Source organism: Microcebus murinus, unplaced genomic scaffold, assembly GCF_040939455.1.
Source record: "Microcebus murinus isolate Inina unplaced genomic scaffold, M.murinus_Inina_mat1.0 scaf006_hap2_Mmur4.0, whole genome shotgun sequence".
Classification (NCBI taxonomy): domain Eukaryota; kingdom Metazoa; phylum Chordata; class Mammalia; order Primates; family Cheirogaleidae; genus Microcebus; species Microcebus murinus.
In genome coordinates, this window is record NW_027438952.1 from 566,976 (window position 1) to 582,091 (window position 15,116).

At 62.9% G+C, this 15,116-nt stretch overlaps 3 non-coding genes across 3 annotated transcripts; all 3 read right to left on the reverse strand.

Moving 5' to 3' along the window:
- Positions 1-3,557: 3,557 nt before the first annotated feature.
- On the reverse strand, positions 3,558-3,676 carry LOC142866507 (5S ribosomal RNA). Its single transcript, XR_012916488.1, has one exon. It is a non-coding gene; the product is annotated as a 5S ribosomal RNA (ribosomal RNA).
- Positions 3,677-7,437: 3,761 nt separating this feature from the next.
- Positions 7,438-7,556, reverse strand: LOC142866508 (5S ribosomal RNA). The gene has a single exon (XR_012916489.1). It is a non-coding gene; the product is annotated as a 5S ribosomal RNA (ribosomal RNA).
- Positions 7,557-11,318: 3,762 nt separating this feature from the next.
- LOC142866510 (5S ribosomal RNA) lies at positions 11,319-11,437 on the reverse strand. Its single transcript, XR_012916491.1, has one exon. It is a non-coding gene; the product is annotated as a 5S ribosomal RNA (ribosomal RNA).
- Positions 11,438-15,116: the final 3,679 nt, after the last annotated feature.

Here is a 15,116-nt window from a genome sequence, read left to right on the forward strand (position 1 = left end):
TCACTCACACTCACACAAGATGCGCCTCCACGGCTGGACTCGCCAAGGTGGAGCCCTCCCAGCCCCCCTCGTCTCCTCGCCCGGCCTCCTTCACCTACCCGCTGCCCACCCCCAGCGCGTCGCTGCCTGCCGCTGACTGCGCACGCGTGGGACGCTCGCCCTTTGACCCCAGCCAGGGGCCGCCCTCCCCCACAACCCCTTTCAGCTGCGCCCCCCCCTCGCCCTGTGGGTGGGCTGCCGCCTATTCCCCCGGGCCAGGGCTGGGGCACAGCCAGTGTATGGGGCGTCTCTCTCTGGGGATGTGTCCCATGGGTGGGGTGGGGTGGCGTGGTTTGGGGGGCGCTGAAGAAATCAGTCCCCTCCATCTCCTACCTCTGGAAAACGCCCAAGCCCGTGGAGAACTGCCGGCACCGCTTCGTGGGGGCCGGGACCCTCCTCCGTGTCCTAGTCCAAGGGGCCTGGGCCTGGCCGGGGCTGCATTGGACCCCGACCACCCTGGCGTGTGGACTCGCTAAAAATCGGCCATTAGATATTGGATTCCAGCTTCCTGGAGGTCATTTCACTAATGAGTGCACCGGAAAGAGTTTCCTAATCCATCTGTGAGGGTGGCAACTGAAAGAGAATTTTAAAGCTGACAGAATAGGCGAGGGAAGGCATAGGAGATTTCCACACCCAGCAAGGAAGACTTTCCCGAAATGGAAGAAAGAAACGAGCAAACAGAGACACCGGTAGCCCGCCCGGAAAAGAGTCTGCCCCTGAGAGAAAGCACCCTGACCAGGTTCACCCGTGGGTGGGTGGCGAGCTAGCGGCATTCAGAAGACCGAGGCCCGCAGTCTGTGCGGAAGACACCTGCGCTCGGGTGTGTGTGGCGGCGCGATTCACAAGCAGCTCTAGACGTTAAACCAAGGAGAAGCCAGGGAGTTCCCAACGCCCCAGGTGTCCTCAGCCCACGACTGGCTGCTGTGGGAATGCGAAGCCCGGCTCCTTGTCTCAGAGCGGGGTTCCCAGGAGGATCAGGCTGAAGCTGGGACTTGGCCTCAAAGTGTCCCCTCGCACGGCCACCCCCTTCCCCTTCCTGCTCCTCTACTCCTGGTGCCCCTCCATCCAGGGGCCAGACCTTAAAGAGTCACCGCAAGAGAATCCTGGTCCCAAAGGAGCCTTCTGGGGGACCGGTGCTGAGAGAGGTTGTGGGCATGGCCCGCTGGGGCTCTGCCCGACCCAGGGCTGAGAGATGCCACCTCCCAGCTCTGGGTCCCTGCAGGAAGTGTTGGCAAGCACAGGGCCGGTCCTCCAAAGGCCCAGGTGCAGGGAGCCCAGGCCAAGCAGCCTGTGGAAGAAGCCACTTGCCGTGCCACCCCGGGAACAGGACTGCAGGCCCCGGCCCTTCCCACCTCCTCCTCCTCCTGCTCCTCCTCCTCCCCCCGCCCCGCCCCCACAGGGCACAGGGCTCAGAGACACCTCAGACTCTTGCTACCCAAAGTGCAAAGGGCATCAGTTGCTCCTCCAACCCCCCCCCCGCCCAGCAGACCACGTTGTCCAGCCAGCCCCCGGGCCTCCCTGGGGTGCCCAGCACAAAAGTGCAGACACCCACGGGACCCTCAGTCTCAGTTTTCGGAGGTTTTTGCCACTCTAAGGACCCGCAGGCCAGCTGGGCCTTCGGGCAGGACAGAGAGCCCCGGAATCCGACGGGGAGAGCTGCGTGTACGTCCCCATCAGGAGGCGGTCCCCACCTCCGCGGCTCTCCCCTTGCGGGGAGCGGCAGCCCAGCCGGCAGCCGCAGGGCCTCAGGGAAGACACCAGGCTGGGCCCCCGCGGCACAGCGGGGGCACGTCCCCCGCACTCACGCGACTTAGGGACGGCTGCTGGAGACTGCTGCGGCCACCCTGCTGCCGGGTTTCTGGAGGGCTTCCTGGAAGCAGCATCCACACCAAGCCCTTGGAAGGCCCAGGCGACGGAGGAGCCGGTCAGGCAGGGGCCGAGGACGGTGAGAGGCCGGGCGGGAAGGAGCGTGTCAGGCAGGGGCAGAGGACGGTGACCGGCCGGGCGGGGAGGAGCCGGTCAGGCGGGGGCCCAGGACAGTGACGGGTCTGGCCGGGGAGGAGTGCGTCAGGCAGGGGCAGAGGAGACGGGCTGGGTAAGGGTTAGGGTTACAGTTAGGGCACAATTCACAATCCCAAAGACGTGGAAGCGACCCGAGTGCCCATCCATCCAGGAGTGCATCAATAAAATGTGGCGCGTGGACACCACGGAGTGCCATTCGGCTGTGAGGAGCAGCGGTGAGAGGGCGCCTCTCGTGTTCTCCTGGCCAGAGCTGGAACCCGTTCCAGTAAGCCAGGTAGCCCAAGAATGGACACACGAGCACCAGGTGAGCGCGCTCACCAGCAAATTGGTACGAACGGATGGACGCCTAAGTGGACAGAGAGGAGTCACCTTCATCGGGTGGGTGTCGGGCGGGTGGGGGGAGGGGAGGGGCATACACATCCATTAGGCATGGGGTGGGTGCGCACCGACTGGGGGATGGGCGCACTTGAAGCTCTGACCCGAGGGGGGAGGCTTGGAGAGGGCAAGGCACCCGACCTTAACATTGGTACCCCCACAATACGCTGGAACAACATGAGAGGTATATGAATAAGAACACAGGGGGGGCCGGGCGCGGTGGCTCACGCCTGTAATCCTAGCTCTCTGGGAGGCCGAGGCGGGCGGATTGCTCCAGGTCAGGAGTTCGAAACCAGCCTGAGCAAGAGCGAGACCCCGTCTCTACTAAAAATAGAAAGAAATTAATTGGCCAACTAATATATATAGAAAAACACAGCCGGGCGTGGTGGTGCATGCCTGTAGTCCCAACTACTCGGGAGGCTGAGGCAGCAGGATTGCTTGAGCCCGGAGATTGAGGTTGCTGTGAGCTAGGCTGACGCCATGGCACTCACTCTAGCCTGGGCAGCAAAACGAGACTCTGTCTCAAAAAAAAAAAAAAAAAAAGAACACAGGGGGGAGGGGGGCACGGGCAACACATGTCACCTGAATACTTGTACTCCCATCATCTGCTTGAAGAGAGAGAGAAAAGAAAATGCAATCCTAGAGGTAAGAGACACTTTTTAAAAATAATGAATCCGAAGAGAAAAGTAAAAGGAGGCCTGTGGAGCAGGTCTGGGTGTGACTCCGGATCCCCCAACATCAGGTGCCACCACCAAAGATTCCTGCGTGTAGCCCATAGAACCCCAAAAGCAACGGGACGAGTTCTGGTCACATACTCCCTCAAAATGACATCCTGGCCTTCTTCTGGAACTCCCTCCCCTCTCAGACTCTCAAGGTTTCCTCCAGCGTGTCGGTTCCCACAGAGCAGACCTTTGGTCTGAGACCTGACAGTCCAGATGCCACGCATGCTGCCGCGTGGCGGCGGTGTCGCGGCTTGGGACAAGAGGAGGCCCCACGGTGCGGGCTGGGGCGCCAGGCACCGCGGGCGGGCGCTGAGGGTGGGGGTGACCCCCACCCCGGGCCGCCGCCGCGCTCCCAGAAAGGGGACAGAACAAGAGGCAAAAAAAAAAAAAAAAAGCAGCAGCCTGTGGCACCCGGTATTCCCAGGCGGTCTCCCATCCAAGTACTAACCAGGCCCGACCCTGCTTAGCTTCCGAGACCAGACGAGATCGGGGGCGTTCAGGGTGGTGTGGCCCTAGACGGCGGCGGAGGGCGCCCCTGCCCCGCTCGAGAAGCCGAGCCTCTCTGGGCTTCCCCGCCGCCGCCTCCCGCCCCAGGCCCCGCGCCGGGCCGGGCCGGTTGAGTTCGCTGGCCGGGTCCCCCGGGCTCCCAGGGACGGGGGTGATGGGCGGGGCGGGGCGGGGCGGGGGGCTGTCTCTCTATACACACACACACACACTCACACTCACTCACACTCACACAAGATGCGCCTCCACGGCTGGACTCGCCAAGGTGGAGCCCTCCCAGCCCCCCTCGTCTCCTCGCCCGGCCTCCTTCACCTACCCGCTGCCCACCCCCAGCGCGTCGCTGCCTGCCGCTGACTGCGCACGCGTGGGACGCTCGCCCTTTGACCCCAGCCAGGGGCCGCCCTCCCCCACAACCCCTTTCAGCTGCGCCCCCCCCTCGCCCTGTGGGTGGGCTGCCGCCTATTCCCCCGGGCCAGGGCTGGGGCACAGCCAGTGTATGGGGCGTCTCTCTCTGGGGATGTGTCCCATGGGTGGGGTGGGGTGGCGTGGTTTGGGGGGCGCTGAAGAAATCAGTCCCCTCCATCTCCTACCTCTGGAAAACGCCCAAGCCCGTGGAGAACTGCCGGCACCGCTTCGTGGGGGCCGGGACCCTCCTCCGTGTCCTAGTCCAAGGGGCCTGGGCCTGGCCGGGGCTGCATTGGACCCCGACCACCCTGGCGTGTGGACTCGCTAAAAATCGGCCATTAGATATTGGATTCCAGCTTCCTGGAGGTCATTTCACTAATGAGTGCACCGGAAAGAGTTTCCTAATCCATCTGTGAGGGTGGCAACTGAAAGAGAATTTTAAAGCTGACAGAATAGGCGAGGGAAGGCATAGGAGATTTCCACACCCAGCAAGGAAGACTTTCCCGAAATGGAAGAAAGAAACGAGCAAACAGAGACACCGGTAGCCCGCCCGGAAAAGAGTCTGCCCCTGAGAGAAAGCACCCTGACCAGGTTCACCCGTGGGTGGGTGGCGAGCTAGCGGCATTCAGAAGAGCGAGGCCCGCAGTCTGTGCGGAAGACACCTGCGCTCGGGTGTGTGTGGCGGCGCGATTCACAAGCAGCTCTAGACGTTAAACCAAGGAGAAGCCAGGGAGTTCCCAACGCCCCAGGTGTCCTCAGCCCACGACTGGCTGCTGTGGGAATGCGAAGCCCGGCTCCTTGTCTCAGAGCGGGGTTCCCAGGAGGATCAGGCTGAAGCTGGGACTTGGCCTCAAAGTGTCCCCTCGCACGGCCACCCCCTTCCCCTTCCTGCTCCTCTACTCCTGGTGCCCCTCCATCCAGGGGCCAGACCTTAAAGAGTCACCGCAAGAGAATCCTGGTCCCAAAGGAGCCTTCTGGGGGACCGGTGCTGAGAGAGGTTGTGGGCATGGCCCGCTGGGGCTCTGCCCGACCCAGGGCTGAGAGATGCCACCTCCCAGCTCTGGGTCCCTGCAGGAAGTGTTGGCAAGCACAGGGCCGGTCCTCCAAAGGCCCAGGTGCAGGGAGCCCAGGCCAAGCAGCCTGTGGAAGAAGCCACTTGCCGTGCCACCCCGGGAACAGGACTGCAGGCCCCGGCCCTTCCCACCTCCTCCTCCTCCTGCTCCTCCTCCTCCCCCCGCCCCGCCCCCACAGGGCACAGGGCTCAGAGACACCTCAGACTCTTGCTACCCAAAGTGCAAAGGGCATCAGTTGCTCCTCCAACCCCCCCCCCGCCCAGCAGACCACGTTGTCCAGCCAGCCCCCGGGCCTCCCTGGGGTGCCCAGCACAAAAGTGCAGACACCCACGGGACCCTCAGTCTCAGTTTTCGGAGGTTTTTGCCACTCTAAGGACCCGCAGGCCAGCTGGGCCTTCGGGCAGGACAGAGAGCCCCGGAATCCGACGGGGAGAGCTGCGTGTACGTCCCCATCAGGAGGCGGTCCCCACCTCCGCGGCTCTCCCCTTGCGGGGAGCGGCAGCCCAGCCGGCAGCCGCAGGGCCTCAGGGAAGACACCAGGCTGGGCCCCCGCGGCACAGCGGGGGCACGTCCCCCGCACTCACGCGACTTAGGGACGGCTGCTGGAGACTGCTGCGGCCACCCTGCTGCCGGGTTTCTGGAGGGCTTCCTGGAAGCAGCATCCACACCAAGCCCTTGGAAGGCCCAGGCGACGGAGGAGCCGGTCAGGCAGGGGCCGAGGACGGTGAGAGGCCGGGCGGGAAGGAGCGTGTCAGGCAGGGGCAGAGGACGGTGACCGGCCGGGCGGGGAGGAGCCGGTCAGGCGGGGGCCCAGGACAGTGACGGGTCTGGCCGGGGAGGAGTGCGTCAGGCAGGGGCAGAGGAGACGGGCTGGGTAAGGGTTAGGGTTACAGTTAGGGCACAATTCACAATCCCAAAGACGTGGAAGCGACCCGAGTGCCCATCCATCCAGGAGTGCATCAATAAAATGTGGCGCGTGGACACCACGGAGTGCCATTCGGCTGTGAGGAGCAGCGGTGAGAGGGCGCCTCTCGTGTTCTCCTGGCCAGAGCTGGAACCCGTTCCAGTAAGCCAGGTAGCCCAAGAATGGACACACGAGCACCAGGTGAGCGCGCTCACCAGCAAATTGGTACGAACGGATGGACGCCTAAGTGGACAGAGAGGAGTCACCTTCATCGGGTGGGTGTCGGGCGGGTGGGGGGAGGGGAGGGGCATACACATCCATTAGGCATGGGGTGGGTGCGCACCGACTGGGGGATGGGCGCACTTGAAGCTCTGACCCGAGGGGGGAGGCTTGGAGAGGGCAAGGCACCCGACCTTAACATTGGTACCCCCACAATACGCTGGAACAACATGAGAGGTATATGAATAAGAACACAGGGGGGGCCGGGCGCGGTGGCTCACGCCTGTAATCCTAGCTCTCTGGGAGGCCGAGGCGGGCGGATTGCTCCAGGTCAGGAGTTCGAAACCAGCCTGAGCAAGAGCGAGACCCCGTCTCTACTAAAAATAGAAAGAAATTAATTGGCCAACTAATATATATAGAAAAACACAGCCGGGCGTGGTGGTGCATGCCTGTAGTCCCAACTACTCGGGAGGCTGAGGCAGCAGGATTGCTTGAGCCCGGAGATTGAGGTTGCTGTGAGCTAGGCTGACGCCATGGCACTCACTCTAGCCTGGGCAGCAAAACGAGACTCTGTCTCAAAAAAAAAAAAAAAAAAAGAACACAGGGGGGAGGGGGGCACGGGCAACACATGTCACCTGAATACTTGTACTCCCATCATCTGCTTGAAGAGAGAGAGAAAAGAAAATGCAATCCTAGAGGTAAGAGACACTTTTTAAAAATAATGAATCCGAAGAGAAAAGTAAAAGGAGGCCTGTGGAGCAGGTCTGGGTGTGACTCCGGATCCCCCAACATCAGGTGCCACCACCAAAGATTCCTGCGTGTAGCCCATAGAACCCCAAAAGCAACGGGACGAGTTCTGGTCACATACTCCCTCAAAATGACATCCTGGCCTTCTTCTGGAACTCCCTCCCCTCTCAGACTCTCAAGGTTTCCTCCAGCGTGTCGGTTCCCACAGAGCAGACCTTTGGTCTGAGACCTGACAGTCCAGATGCCACGCATGCTGCCGCGTGGCGGCGGTGTCGCGGCTTGGGACAAGAGGAGGCCCCACGGTGCGGGCTGGGGCGCCAGGCACCGCGGGCGGGCGCTGAGGGTGGGGGTGACCCCCACCCCGGGCCGCCGCCGCGCTCCCAGAAAGGGGACAGAACAAGAGGCAAAAAAAAAAAAAAAAAGCAGCAGCCTGTGGCACCCGGTATTCCCAGGCGGTCTCCCATCCAAGTACTAACCAGGCCCGACCCTGCTTAGCTTCCGAGACCAGACGAGATCGGGGGCGTTCAGGGTGGTGTGGCCCTAGACGGCGGCGGAGGGCGCCCCTGCCCCGCTCGAGAAGCCGAGCCTCTCTGGGCTTCCCCGCCGCCGCCTCCCGCCCCAGGCCCCGCGCCGGGCCGGGCCGGTTGAGTTCGCTGGCCGGGTCCCGCGGGCTCCCAGGGACGGGGGTGATGGGCGGGGCGGGGCGGGGCGGGGGGCTGTCTCTCTATACACACACACACACACTCACACTCACTCACACTCACACAAGATGCGCCTCCACGGCTGGACTCGCCAAGGTGGAGCCCTCCCAGCCCCCCTCGTCTCCTCGCCCGGCCTCCTTCACCTACCCGCTGCCCACCCCCAGCGCGTCGCTGCCTGCCGCTGACTGCGCACGCGCGGGACGCTCGCCCTTTGACCCCAGCCAGGGGCCGCCCTCCCCCACAACCCCTTTCAGCTGCGCCCCCCCCTCGCCCTGTGGGTGGGCTGCCGCCTATTCCCCCGGGCCAGGGCTGGGGCACAGCCAGTGTATGGGGCGTCTCTCTCTGGGGATGTGTCCCATGGGTGGGGTGGGGTGGCGTGGTTTGGGGGGCGCTGAAGAAATCAGTCCCCTCCATCTCCTACCTCTGGAAAACGCCCAAGCCCGTGGAGAACTGCCGGCACCGCTTCGTGGGGGCCGGGACCCTCCTCCGTGTCCTAGTCCAAGGGGCCTGGGCCTGGCCGGGGCTGCATTGGACCCCGACCACCCTGGCGTGTGGACTCGCTAAAAATCGGCCATTAGATATTGGATTCCAGCTTCCTGGAGGTCATTTCACTAATGAGTGCACCGGAAAGAGTTTCCTAATCCATCTGTGAGGGTGGCAACTGAAAGAGAATTTTAAAGCTGACAGAATAGGCGAGGGAAGGCATAGGAGATTTCCACACCCAGCAAGGAAGACTTTCCCGAAATGGAAGAAAGAAACGAGCAAACAGAGACACCGGTAGCCCGCCCGGAAAAGAGTCTGCCCCTGAGAGAAAGCACCCTGACCAGGTTCACCCGTGGGTGGGTGGCGAGCTAGCGGCATTCAGAAGAGCGAGGCCCGCAGTCTGTGCGGAAGACACCTGCGCTCGGGTGTGTGTGGCGGCGCGATTCACAAGCAGCTCTAGACGTTAAACCAAGGAGAAGCCAGGGAGTTCCCAACGCCCCAGGTGTCCTCAGCCCACGACTGGCTGCTGTGGGAATGCGAAGCCCGGCTCCTTGTCTCAGAGCGGGGTTCCCAGGAGGATCAGGCTGAAGCTGGGACTTGGCCTCAAAGTGTCCCCTCGCACGGCCACCCCCTTCCCCTTCCTGCTCCTCTACTCCTGGTGCCCCTCCATCCAGGGGCCAGACCTTAAAGAGTCACCGCAAGAGAATCCTGGTCCCAAAGGAGCCTTCTGGGGGACCGGTGCTGAGAGAGGTTGTGGGCATGGCCCGCTGGGGCTCTGCCCGACCCAGGGCTGAGAGATGCCACCTCCCAGCTCTGGGTCCCTGCAGGAAGTGTTGGCAAGCACAGGGCCGGTCCTCCAAAGGCCCAGGTGCAGGGAGCCCAGGCCAAGCAGCCTGTGGAAGAAGCCACTTGCCGTGCCACCCCGGGAACAGGACTGCAGGCCCCGGCCCTTCCCACCTCCTCCTCCTCCTGCTCCTCCTCCTCCCCCCGCCCCGCCCCCACAGGGCACAGGGCTCAGAGACACCTCAGACTCTTGCTACCCAAAGTGCAAAGGGCATCAGTTGCTCCTCCAACCCCCCCCCCCGCCCAGCAGACCACGTTGTCCAGCCAGCCCCCGGGCCTCCCTGGGGTGCCCAGCACAAAAGTGCAGACACCCACGGGACCCTCAGTCTCAGTTTTCGGAGGTTTTTGCCACTCTAAGGACCCGCAGGCCAGCTGGGCCTTCGGGCAGGACAGAGAGCCCCGGAATCCGACGGGGAGAGCTGCGTGTACGTCCCCATCAGGAGGCGGTCCCCACCTCCGCGGCTCTCCCCTTGCGGGGAGCGGCAGCCCAGCCGGCAGCCGCAGGGCCTCAGGGAAGACACCAGGCTGGGCCCCCGCGGCACAGCGGGGGCACGTCCCCCGCACTCACGCGACTTAGGGACGGCTGCTGGAGACTGCTGCGGCCACCCTGCTGCCGGGTTTCTGGAGGGCTTCCTGGAAGCAGCATCCACACCAAGCCCTTGGAAGGCCCAGGCGACGGAGGAGCCGGTCAGGCAGGGGCCGAGGACGGTGAGAGGCCGGGCGGGAAGGAGCGTGTCAGGCAGGGGCAGAGGACGGTGACCGGCCGGGCGGGGAGGAGCCGGTCAGGCGGGGGCCCAGGACAGTGACGGGTCTGGCCGGGGAGGAGTGCGTCAGGCAGGGGCAGAGGAGACGGGCTGGGTAAGGGTTAGGGTGACAGTTAGGGCACAATTCACAATCCCAAAGACGTGGAAGCGACCCGAGTGCCCATCCATCCAGGAGTGCATCAATAAAATGTGGCGCGTGGACACCACGGAGTGCCATTCGGCTGTGAGGAGCAGCGGTGAGAGGGCGCCTCTCGTGTTCTCCTGGCCAGAGCTGGAACCCGTTCCAGTAAGCCAGGTAGCCCAAGAATGGACACACGAGCACCAGGTGAGCGCGCTCACCAGCAAATTGGTACGAACGGATGGACGCCTAAGTGGACAGAGAGGAGTCACCTTCATCGGGTGGGTGTCGGGCGGGTGGGGGGAGGGGAGGGGCATACACATCCATTAGGCATGGGGTGGGTGCGCACCGACTGGGGGATGGGCGCACTTGAAGCTCTGACCCGAGGGGGGAGGCTTGGAGAGGGCAAGGCACCCGACCTTAACATTGGTACCCCCACAATACGCTGGAACAACATGAGAGGTATATGAATAAGAACACAGGGGGGGCCGGGCGCGGTGGCTCACGCCTGTAATCCTAGCTCTCTGGGAGGCCGAGGCGGGCGGATTGCTCCAGGTCAGGAGTTCGAAACCAGCCTGAGCAAGAGCGAGACCCCGTCTCTACTAAAAATAGAGAGAAATTAATTGGCCAACTAATATATATAGAAAAACACAGCCGGGCGTGGTGGTGCATGCCTGTAGTCCCAACTACTCGGGAGGCTGAGGCAGCAGGATTGCTTGAGCCCGGAGATTGAGGTTGCTGTGAGCTAGGCTGACGCCATGGCACTCACTCTAGCCTGGGCAGCAAAACGAGACTCTGTCTCAAAAAAAAAAAAAAAAAAAGAACACAGGGGGGAGGGGGGCACGGGCAACACATGTCACCTGAATACTTGTACTCCCATCATCTGCTTGAAGAGAGAGAGAAAAGAAAATGCAATCCTAGAGGTAAGAGACACTTTTTAAAAATAATGAATCCGAAGAGAAAAGTAAAAGGAGGCCTGTGGAGCAGGTCTGGGTGTGACTCCGGATCCCCCAACATCAGGTGCCACCACCAAAGATTCCTGCGTGTAGCCCATAGAACCCCAAAAGCAACGGGACGAGTTCTGGTCACATACTCCCTCAAAATGACATCCTGGCCTTCTTCTGGAACTCCCTCCCCTCTCAGACTCTCAAGGTTTCCTCCAGCGTGTCGGTTCCCACAGAGCAGACCTTTGGTCTGAGACCTGACAGTCCAGATGCCACGCATGCTGCCGCGTGGCGGCGGTGTCGCGGCTTGGGACAAGAGGAGGCCCCACGGTGCGGGCTGGGGCGCCAGGCACCGCGGGCGGGCGCTGAGGGTGGGGGTGACCCCCACCCCGGGCCGCCGCCGCGCTCCCAGAAAGGGGACAGAACAAGAGGCAAAAAAAAAAAAAAAAAGCAGCAGCCTGTGGCACCCGGTATTCCCAGGCGGTCTCCCATCCAAGTACTAACCAGGCCCGACCCTGCTTAGCTTCCGAGACCAGACGAGATCGGGGGCGTTCAGGGTGGTGTGGCCCTAGACGGCGGCGGAGGGCGCCCCTGCCCCGCTCGAGAAGCCGAGCCTCTCTGGGCTTCCCCGCCGCCGCCTCCCGCCCCAGGCCCCGCGCCGGGCCGGGCCGGTTGAGTTCGCTGGCCGGGTCCCCCGGGCTCCCAGGGACGGGGGTGATGGGCGGGGCGGGGCGGGGCGGGGGGCTGTCTCTCTATACACACACACACACACTCACACTCACTCACACTCACACAAGATGCGCCTCCACGGCTGGACTCGCCAAGGTGGAGCCCTCCCAGCCCCCCTCGTCTCCTCGCCCGGCCTCCTTCACCTACCCGCTGCCCACCCCCAGCGCGTCGCTGCCTGCCGCTGACTGCGCACGCGCGGGACGCTCGCCCTTTGACCCCAGCCAGGGGCCGCCCTCCCCCACAACCCCTTTCAGCTGCGCCCCCCCCTCGCCCTGTGGGTGGGCTGCCGCCTATTCCCCCGGGCCAGGGCTGGGGCACAGCCAGTGTATGGGGCGTCTCTCTCTGGGGATGTGTCCCATGGGTGGGGTGGGGTGGCGTGGTTTGGGGGGCGCTGAAGAAATCAGTCCCCTCCATCTCCTACCTCTGGAAAACGCCCAAGCCCGTGGAGAACTGCCGGCACCGCTTCGTGGGGGCCGGGACCCTCCTCCGTGTCCTAGTCCAAGGGGCCTGGGCCTGGCCGGGGCTGCATTGGACCCCGACCACCCTGGCGTGTGGACTCGCTAAAAATCGGCCATTAGATATTGGATTCCAGCTTCCTGGAGGTCATTTCACTAATGAGTGCACCGGAAAGAGTTTCCTAATCCATCTGTGAGGGTGGCAACTGAAAGAGAATTTTAAAGCTGACAGAATAGGCGAGGGAAGGCATAGGAGATTTCCACACCCAGCAAGGAAGACTTTCCCGAAATGGAAGAAAGAAACGAGCAAACAGAGACACCGGTAGCCCGTCCGGAAAAGAGTCTGCCCCTGAGAGAAAGCACCCTGACCAGGTTCACCCGTGGGTGGGTGGCGAGCTAGCGGCATTCAGAAGAGCGAGGCCCGCAGTCTGTGCGGAAGACACCTGCGCTCGGGTGTGTGTGGCGGCGCGATTCACAAGCAGCTCTAGACGTTAAACCAAGGAGAAGCCAGGGAGTTCCCAACGCCCCAGGTGTCCTCAGCCCACGACTGGCTGCTGTGGGAATGCGAAGCCCGGCTCCTTGTCTCAGAGCGGGGTTCCCAGGAGGATCAGGCTGAAGCTGGGACTTGGCCTCAAAGTGTCCCCTCGCACGGCCACCCCCTTCCCCTTCCTGCTCCTCTACTCCTGGTGCCCCTCCATCCAGGGGCCAGACCTTAAAGAGTCACCGCAAGAGAATCCTGGTCCCAAAGGAGCCTTCTGGGGGACCGGTGCTGAGAGAGGTTGTGGGCATGGCCCGCTGGGGCTCTGCCCGACCCAGGGCTGAGAGATGCCACCTCCCAGCTCTGGGTCCCTGCAGGAAGTGTTGGCAAGCACAGGGCCGGTCCTCCAAAGGCCCAGGTGCAGGGAGCCCAGGCCAAGCAGCCTGTGGAAGAAGCCACTTGCCGTGCCACCCCGGGAACCGGACTGCAGGCCCCGGCCCTTCCCACCTCCTCCTCCTCCTGCTCCTCCTCCTCCCCCCGCCCCGCCCCCACAGGGCACAGGGCTCAGAGACACCTCAGACTCTTGCTACCCAAAGTGCAAAGGGCATCAGTTGCTCCTCCAACCCCCCCCCCGCCCAGCAGACCACGTTGTCCAGCCAGCCCCCGGGCCTCCCTGGGGTGCCCAGCACAAAAGTGCAGACACCCACGGGACCCTCAGTCTCAGTTTTCGGAGGTTTTTGCCACTCTAAGGACCCGCAGGCCAGCTGGGCCTTCGGGCAGGACAGAGAGCCCCGGAATCCGACGGGGAGAGCTGCGTGTACGTCCCCATCAGGAGGCGGTCCCCACCTCCGCGGCTCTCCCCTTGCGGGGAGCGGCAGCCCAGCCGGCAGCCGCAGGGCCTCAGGGAAGACACCAGGCTGGGCCCCCGCGGCACAGCGGGGGCACGTCCCCCGCACTCACGCGACTTAGGGACGGCTGCTGGAGACTGCTGCGGCCACCCTGCTGCCGGGTTTCTGGAGGGCTTCCTGGAAGCAGCATCCACACCAAGCCCTTGGAAGGCCCAGGCGACGGAGGAGCCGGTCAGGCAGGGGCCGAGGACGGTGAGAGGCCGGGCGGGAAGGAGCGTGTCAGGCAGGGGCAGAGGACGGTGACCGGCCGGGCGGGGAGGAGCCGGTCAGGCGGGGGCCCAGGACAGTGACGGGTCTGGCCGGGGAGGAGTGCGTCAGGCAGGGGCAGAGGAGACGGGGGCTGGGTAAGGGTTAGGGTGACAGTTAGGGCACAATTCACAATCCCAAAGACGTGGAAGCGACCCGAGTGCCCATCCATCCAGGAGTGCATCAATAAAATGTGGCGCGTGGACACCACGGAGTGCCATTCGGCTGTGAGGAGCAGCGGTGAGAGGGCGCCTCTCGTGTTCTCCTGGCCAGAGCTGGAACCCGTTCCAGTAAGCCAGGTAGCCCAAGAATGGACACACGAGCACCAGGTGAGCGCGCTCACCAGCAAATTGGTACGAACGGATGGACGCCTAAGTGGACAGAGAGGAGTCACCTTCATCGGGTGGGTGTCGGGCGGGTGGGGGGAGGGGAGGGGCATACACATCCATTAGGCATGGGGTGGGTGCGCACCGACTGGGGGATGGGCGCACTTGAAGCTCTGACCCGAGGGGGGAGGCTTGGAGAGGGCAAGGCACCCGACCTTAACATTGGTACCCCCACAATACGCTGGAACAACATGAGAGGTATATGAATAAGAACACAGGGGGGGCCGGGCGCGGTGGCTCACGCCTGTAATCCTAGCTCTCTGGGAGGCCGAGGCGGGCGGATTGCTCCAGGTCAGGAGTTCGAAACCAGCCTGAGCAAGAGCGAGACCCCGTCTCTACTAAAAATAGAGAGAAATTAATTGGCCAACTAATATATATAGAAAAACACAGCCGGGCGTGGTGGTGCATGCCTGTAGTCCCAACTACTCGGGAGGCTGAGGCAGCAGGATTGCTTGAGCCCGGAGATTGAGGTTGCTGTGAGCTAGGCTGACGCCATGGCACTCACTCTAGCCTGGGCAGCAAAACGAGACTCTGTCTCAAAAAAAAAAAAAAAAAAAGAACACAGGGGGGAGGGGGGCACGGGCAACACATGTCACCTGAATACTTGTACTCCCATCATCTGCTTGAAGAGAGAGAGAAAAGAAAATGCAATCCTAGAGGTAAGAGACACTTTTTAAAAATAATGAATCCGAAGAGAAAAGTAAAAGGAGGCCTGTGGAGCAGGTCTGGGTGTGACTCCGGATCCCCCAACATCAGGTGCCACCACCAAAGATTCCTGCGTGTAGCCCATAGAACCCCAAAAGCAACGGGACGAGTTCTGGTCACATACTCCCTCAAAATGACATCCTGGCCTTCTTCTGGAACTCCCTCCCCTCTCAGACTCTCAAGGTTTCCTCCAGCGTGTCGGTTCCCACAGAGCAGACCTTTGGTCTGAGACCTGACAGTCCAGATGCCACGCATGCTGCCGCGTGGCGGCGGTGTCGCGGCTTGGGACAAGAGGAGGCCCCACGGTGCGGGCTGGGGCGCCAGGCACCGCGGGCGGGCGCTGAGG